Source organism: Anabas testudineus, chromosome 4 (genome assembly GCF_900324465.2).
Source record: "Anabas testudineus chromosome 4, fAnaTes1.2, whole genome shotgun sequence".
Taxonomy (NCBI): Eukaryota; Metazoa; Chordata; class Actinopteri; order Anabantiformes; family Anabantidae; genus Anabas; species Anabas testudineus.
This window is the reverse complement of record NC_046613.1, coordinates 21,790,975-21,799,118: the sequence shown is the minus strand read 5'-3', so window position 1 is coordinate 21,799,118 and position 8,144 is coordinate 21,790,975. Positions and strand designations below refer to the sequence as shown.

General features: G+C 36.6%; 1 long non-coding RNA gene across 1 annotated transcript; it reads right to left on the bottom strand.

The window, feature by feature from the left end:
• Positions 1–254: 254 nt before the first annotated feature.
• On the bottom strand, positions 255–3,624 carry LOC113152605. The gene is made up of 3 exons (XR_003297910.2): positions 3,454–3,624; positions 3,039–3,124; positions 255–2,903 (listed from the first exon to the last, which is right to left on the bottom strand). It is a non-coding gene; the product is annotated as an uncharacterized LOC113152605 (long non-coding RNA).
• Positions 3,625–8,144: the final 4,520 nt, after the last annotated feature.

The following is an 8,144-nucleotide window of genomic DNA, read 5'->3' as shown; positions in this document are numbered from 1 at the left end:
GCTACTGTACCACGCATCAGTGGGATTCAAGTGTGTCAGGTTGTATTTTGAGAACATTTAAACTGAAAATAAATCCTCTTTATGCATGAACTAATTCACTTTTTCTTTAAAGACCTCGTCACCTTCATTACAGGGGATGAACATCTGCCGATCAGACTCTCCAGATTACTGTTTCTGTGTCTATATTCCCAGGTTGGAATTTCTTAGAGCCTGAATAATAATCTTATTAAAACAGACATCTCATTGACACCACATTGACACTTTGGCCACTTTAAGCACAGTTTAATTCTCAGTTTAATCACATGAGTGGTAAAACAACTCACTACCACACCTGATCCTGCATTTTTAAAATATTTTTTTAGCCACTTGAGGGCAGTACAAGATCAGCTGGAATAATCTTTAATTCCCATCTTGTGTAGAAGGTCCATGCAGGTTGGAAATCTAAATCCTCCCCAGTCAGGTGAAATTAAAAAGAATCAGGTTTATCGAAATTACAATACAAATGATGATAACAAAAATATGGGACAATATAACAACAGTTGACATGATGAGGGTTCTGAGAAGTGTTTCTTCATTCAGTATCATTAATGCTTTTAAAGTTTATTTTTTACATTATAAACCATCTTTTTCTTTCAAGTTGTTGCTCTGTATACTTCTCTTGTCTGGTTTCCAAAGGTGCTGTGGTGACAGCATCCAGTTGGCTGCTCTTGAAGGTAGAAACCTTTCCACAATGCAGTAAAGTCGGTCTGTCACGTATCCTACACTCGTCTCATATGAGTGTTTAGTTGGAGACAACACGTGAAATACTTTTAGATTTTACTGTAACGTCTATGTATTCATTGGATGCAATATGTAGATCAGATCATGATGGCTTGTTGGTGATGTTAGAAATCTGTCCTGCTGAGCTGCACAAGCTTTGATCTGTTGAAACTAGCACTGAAACTGTAACTGTAAATAAAATCGGGGCCGATATAATACCAGTAGATCAGCAGACCTAGGGAGCTCAGGGGCTAAACTGATGAGCCTACAGTTCAAACCTGTCACCCACTGAAAACATCTGACATATTATGAATCAAACAATGTGAGAAAGGGGGAACCCAACTTTTTGAGCAGCTGAAATCCTACATCTTGCAAGAATGAGAAAAAAAAATGAAGCACTTATTCTCCTTCCTTCCTAAACACTTTAAGCCTGATTTGTTTTAGGTTTGTGTAAAAAATCTGTGCAAACTTGATGTGACCTGCAGAAATCTTCTATTAAAGGTACTCAGGGAGGACTTCATCTTTCAAATTAACAAAATAGTGCATGCTGTGAATTTTGCACAAATGTATGTTAGTCTCTCGGCTGTTGTAGTCACAGTAGGCTTCCATGTGTGTTGTCTGATGTCTTGAAATCCTTGTTGTGGAGAACGTGGTGTTACTCCACTGTCACCTCGTACTGCTTTGTAAGGTTTTCTGTGAAATTATTCTGGAATATTTCAGCTTTACTATGACGAGATTTTATTGTGATTTCATGCTATATGTTCAAAAAGAAGAAGAATTGAACTGAATTGAAAATGTGTTGTTCACTGTGATCCACTGCTGGAAATACCTGCTTAGCAGGAAGCGACGGCCTCCATGAAACAACTTTACAGCGTTTTCATGCCACAGAGGTAAGCTAGATGTTCATTAATAATGTCCTTGCTGCATAGCAGGAAGGCTTGTTGGTTTAGTGGTGGTCAGCACGGGCATATCATTAAACGGTGAAACGGGAACACCTAGTGGTTTAAGTATGTGTATGCTTAAGGTCACACTGCATCTCTCCTGTGTTGTTAGGTAATGTATTTGTTAGCTGATTAAATATTAACAGTTATTAAGTGAATATTAATATAATTTATTTTCTAAGTTTGACTGAAATATCTTCTGAGATCAAATTGGTCTTTGTTCTTTTGGAAGCAATCAAACTATAAACACTTTTGTTTCATTTCTAACGAAGGGTTAAGGGTTTTGTTTGATTTCATAAAGGGTTCTAACAATTTTGATCTTAACTGCAAAATATGTATGAAGTATCTTTTTTCTAATTTTCTATAAAGAATTAATGTAACAACAAGAACATTTTAACTTTATATGACAATGTGATGTTGTCATGTATGATAGTTTCAATTTTGTATATAGTTAACTGTAATTGCTTTTGAGTCCTTAAAGACGACAAGGAATGATTGCTTTAAAAATACTATTTGTCTTTCTTGGCATAAAACCACATAAAATAACAGAAATGCTGTTTATTAACACAAACTTGGTATTAAATCTATGTAATGCCAGAGAATTATGACAGTAAAAAATATTTTTGCTTTGACAGTGCAGAGATTCTGATAAAGTCATAAGAGAGAGTGATAGTGGCAGCAAAGTATGATCCAACATTTTATAATAATATTGATAACACATACCATCCAATAAATGTCTATGGGTGAAAATAACACTTGCTGTTTTGGAGTGCAGCAATAGAGTAAGAAATAAAATTCAAATACCAGGCGCACCTTCACATCAACACGATCAAAGTGCTTACACATTCTGGTTTTCCAACATAATTAAATGTATGATACAGAAAGCTTCATAGACACAGCACATTTTTAAACAGGCAAAACAAAATTCAGTACACGACTGTATGTGCTGTCACATTATGACATTCTGCTCATTCACTTCCTTGTATTACTTCCTTGTATTTGTGTGTTGCAATACTCACACTCTTTGAACGAGGCACTCGCCAAGGTTATTGTTACGATTATTTCGTATAAGCAAAATAAAAACCTTCCTTCACGTTATAACAACACCACCAGCACTGTTTGTGTCTCCTATGGGGAAATACTTTGAGTATGTTTAACTCTGACAGTGAAGGTTGTTCCATTCAACTGATGATCTGAAAAAAACTAAATGGAAAGAAATCGCAGAGAATAAATATTAGAAGATATATCGTATTCTTTTTGCTACACCTATTTTGTGTTTTCATCAGCATTAAAAATTTTGGCTGAACAAATTGAATTTACATAATCTGTTTTACATACCTTTTGAATAACGTTAATAATGGTTGAGTTGCTGATTTCACCTGCTGACTTGAGCTTCATCTGTAGGTCTGCCAGTGATTGTAAAGCTGTCAAGATGAAAAAACAAACCTGGAAGTTAATTACATTTTTCCCAATGTCCCTCATCTTGAACGTGGAGTTAATGCAATTCAATTACTAATATAACAGCAGACATTTTTAAAAGTGTTTAACATCTTGTTGTCAATTAATCTTATTGTTAATGTTAATTGGACCCAGTTATTTGTTATTTATTAAAAAAATAACTGGGTCCAAAATCACTATGAGAACAATGTAAGTAGCTTATGTTGCAGACGTTTCCTTTATCTCAGTTTGATTCACTCCTTAATAGGAAATAAGAAATATATTTCATAATTAAAGCTCTTACACTTACACTTACCTGGGGATGTTGTAATATTGGTAGTAGGGGAGCCTGGAAGAGTGACTGGGGAAGAATTTAGTGTCGAGTTCACTGTTGGTTGATTTGTGCTCGTTGTTGCTGCAGTTGTGTTTGTTGTTACATTAGTTGTGTTTGTTGGTACATTAGTTGTGTTTGTTGGTACATTAGTTGTGTTTGTTGGTACATTAGTTGTGTTTGTTGGTACATTAGTTGTGTTTGTTGGTACATTAGTTGTGTTTGTTGGTACATTAGTTGTGTTTGTTGGTACATTAGTTGTGTTTGCTGCTGCTGCAGTTGTGGTTGTTGTTGCTGCAGTTGTGTTTGTTGGTACATTAGTTGTGTTTGTTGTTACATTAGTTGTGTTTGTTGTTACATTAGTTGTGTTTGTTGGTACATTAGTTGTGTTTGTTGTTACATTAGTTGTGTTTGTTGGTACATTAGTTGTGTTTGTTGGTACATTAGTTGTGTTTGTTGGTACATTAGTTGTGTTTGTTGGTACATTAGTTGTGTTTGTTGCTGCTGCAGTTGTGGTTGTCGGTACATCAGGTGTGTTTGCTGCTGCTGCAGTTGTGGTTGTCTCTGAGGTTGTTGGTGTGTCCAATGCTGTTGTAATCATAGGTTCTTCATTTGTGGTCACTGGTGTCTCAGTTGTGGTTGTTGGTATCTCAGTTGTGGTTGTTGGTATCTCAGTTGTGGTTGTTGGTATCTCAGTTGTGGTTGTTGGTATCTCAGTTGTGGTTGTTGGTATCTCAGTTGTGGTTGTTGGTGTCTCAGTTGTGGTTACTAAACCTTCAGTTGTGGTCACTGGTGTCTCAGTTGTGGTTGTTGGTGTCTCAGTTGTGGTTACTAAACCTTCAGTTGTGGTCACTGGTGTCTCAGTTGTGGTTGTTGGTATCTCAGTTGTGGTTGTTGGTATCTCAGTTGTGGTTGTTGGTATCTCAGTTGTGGTTGTTGGTATCTCAGTTGTGGTTGTTGGTATCTCAGTTGTGGTTGTTGGTATCTCAGTTGTGGTTGTTGGTATCTCAGTTGGTATCGTTGGTTATTAACCTTCAGTTGTGGTCACTGGTGTCTCAGTTGTGGTTGTTGGTATCTCAGTTGTGGTTGTTGGTGTCTCAGTTGTGGTTACTAAACCTTCAGTTGTGGTCACTGGTGTCTCAGTTGTGGTGGTATCTCAGTTGTTGTTGTGGGTATCTCAGTTGTGGTTGTTGTGTATCTCAGTGTGGTTGTTGGTATCTCAGTTGTGGTTATTAAACCTTCAGTTGTGGTCACTGGTGTCTCAGTTGTGGTTGTTGGTATCTCAGTGTGGTTGTTGGTATCTCAGTTGTGGTTGTTGGTGTCTCAGTTGTGGTTACTAAACCTTCAGTTGTGGTCACTGGGTGTCTCAGTTGTGGTTGTTGGTATCTCAGTTGTGGTTGTTGGTATCTCAGTTGTGGTTGTTGGTATCTCAGTTGTGGTTGTTGGTGTCTCAGTTGTGGTTACTAAACCTTCAGTTGTGGTCACTGGTGTCTCAGTTGTGGTTGTTGGTGTCTCAGTTGTGGTTGTTGGTGTCTCAGTTGTGGTTACTAAACCTTCATTTGTGGTCACTGGTGTCTCAGTTGTGGTTGTTGGTGTTTCAGTTGTGGTTGTTGGTATCTCAGTTGTGGTTGTTGGTATCTCAGTTGTGGTTGTTGCTGTGGATGAGAGTATATTTTTATCAATATTTTTTTAATTAATCATGCTATACAACTTACTTAATGTAGAGAGATGCTTTAGGAGCCCCCTCCAACGCAGGTAATTTAACTGCACTGCTAGACGATTGTAGCACAGCCCAACAAGGAGAGGGAGGGCTCTGCAGAGCGCAGTGGATCAGTGCTTAGTCTACTATTGCTTTACTTACTATTTATTTAAATAGCTAATTAATTGTTTAGCACATCATTATATTTCAGAAATATAATAAAAGTCTTTTCTTTACACAGTAGGGGCCTAATTTTAAAACAAAATGTGTATTTTAATTAAATTATAAAATGTATAATATGGTTTTGTGATTTGTTTGTGTACATCTATCTTTAACTTTTAAAACAACTTTTTGGATTTTTGTATAATTCTTGACCAGAATTAACATTTTCAACACTGATGCTGTCTGCAATCTAGGATTTATGTTCATGTTTTTGTTTATTACTTTGTTGTCATTGAGAGAGAGACATTCAAGCCTTAAATGTGTATAATAAATTAAATGTAATTAATTGACTGTATTCAGTTCCATTTTTACTAAGCTATTTTATTAAGAATTAATGCACCTTTTTTATTGTAAATTATTAAAAGTTTGTTTAGTCACATTGTATTTATCTAATTTAGAACAAAATACTGTGTACACATATTTTTATTCCAATTCTTGTCTGAGCTTGCCTAGTTTAATTTGTTCTTTAATTTAATCAGAAACAAAAGTAGGAGAAAAAAGAAGCGCAGCAAATAAAAAAACGGATTATGTTATGGTTTAGGTATGTGTTTTCTTAATATGCATTAAGTACTACTACTGCCACTCCGTTTTCCTTACTCCAATACGCAACAAAGATAATCATGGCTTAAAAAACATGACTTGTAGAGAAACTTGTAATTAATATTTACCTTGTCCAGAGGATGCATAAAAATATCCAAGTAAAAATATGCAACAAAGGATTTTTCTTTCCATGCTGACTGGTTTCTCTTCTCTCTACTCAAGTTACAGACAGGTGCCTTCTCTGTGATTGTCTGTAGCACTTAAATTGTGAATTGCTCCTCCCTGTGCTAAAAGGGGAGTGACAGGCAGTCATGAGAGGGTCTGCCTTCATACAAGCATGCAGTTACACGGGCACAACAAACAAACAAAATCCAGGAGTCTCTAAATAAAATCATAAAACTAGGAAGAAATTGTGCTGTGAGACCTCATGCACCATTTTGGTAATTTGGTATTATTAATATTAAATGGTAATTATTATTAGTAAGTAGTGCTAGTTAGGCCAGAGTGATTTAACAAGCTATTAGTTTGAAGTTCCTTTTTTTAAAACACAGGTCAATAAGTTAATAATTTATGGTTTCAGAAGGTAAGTAAATGTCATAAAAACAGGTTGAAGCAGTTATAACACTTAGTAATACTGCACATTATGCCTCCATGTTGTCACTTTCTCATGAACAGACGCCTTGATTCCAATTTGGCAAAAAATATCTGTTTCTTCTGAGTTGAACAATATGAGTCTGAACAGACATGCATGTCTACTGCAAGTTGATGGGGTGGCAGAGGGCACACAACCGTCAGGTGGTAATTCTATTTTCCTTAGAAATTTCTACAGCTGCTTATTTCCTTTATGGTTCATTCTCAGGTGTGCTTACAATGACAACATCACGTAGGTGTTCTTTGAATTGTCTATTACATTTTACATTGTTACATAAAAGATATTCCTAGTGACAAACCCAAGGAGAATTCTCTTCCCAGACGCTGTAGGCTGTTTTGGTTCACTGTCACCTCTCTCATCAGTCTCATTTACTCTGATTTTTTCCAATTATTTACTCTATTCTGAAAACAACAGTCAGACACACTGAGCACATGGCTGCTAAAGTCAGCAGCAGTATTATAACTGCTAGAATACAACCTGAATGTTTAAATTATATCCTGATATAAGATCAACACAAACACTAGTTAAATTTGACATAGAGTTGCATTGAAGACGTTTTTCTTTCATGCAGAAAGTGCATCATAACTTAAGCAGCCAAATCAATAAAGGTTATTTCCTGCACTGGCTGCCAACTATTTCAAACAGCACAGCAGAGGCAAAGATGTTTGTTATGCAACCAGTGAAACTGGTATATTGGGCATTACCCATGGGCCCCCTCCAACTATTAAATCATAGCAGCATGTGAGTTAAGGTTGAACCGACTTTAGATTATATAATTCTTTTCTACACGATCTTAAAGAGTAATATTAAAAAGATAAGACATAACTTCAACTCTGAGGAGCCCATTTACCAACATTGGCTGAACTGTGCTTCTGTAGTGATGCCCTGTGTGTCCTGTCACGTGACGAGCTCCTCTGTCACAGGCAGCAGTCTGTCAGCATTCCTGAGAACAGTTTACTTCAAAAATGATCAATCAATAATCAATATATGTGCTCAGTGAATAGCTGTGATCATCTTGTTATGGTGGTACTTGTGAAGGGGTGAAACGTATATTTCAGCAAGTGAAAAGTTAGTTAGTAGTAAAGAATATTATGGTGGATATTATGGAATATTATTACTATAGGGATAAGAATGAGGAGGAACTCTGACTAGTGACACATTGTGATGGCTCACTGGGTCAGAGTATCTCCAACACGAGGGTTTTGAGGGATCCAGGGGTCAGTAGCTGCTGAAAGTCGTCCAAGGTGGGACAACCAGTGAACTAACGTACAAGGTGCTTAGATTTGTGTGAGGAGTGAAGAATTGCCTTTCTCAGTGCGAGTGTGAAGCAAGCTTGATTGTCTGCTGGTCAGTGTCTGTTGCAGCATTACATGGATTAATACAGCAGGTCTTTATTATCTGTCTTCAGAGTTAGAAAACAAACAGAGTATCATTTAACTTGTTGTGAGATTGACAGATTATTTACCCTCTGGCACAAAGCAAGGTTATGTGCTCAGAGTGGAACATTTCCTCATGTATGTATAATGAAACAGAGTTTCCTGGTTGCCTGAAAACTGCTCCTTC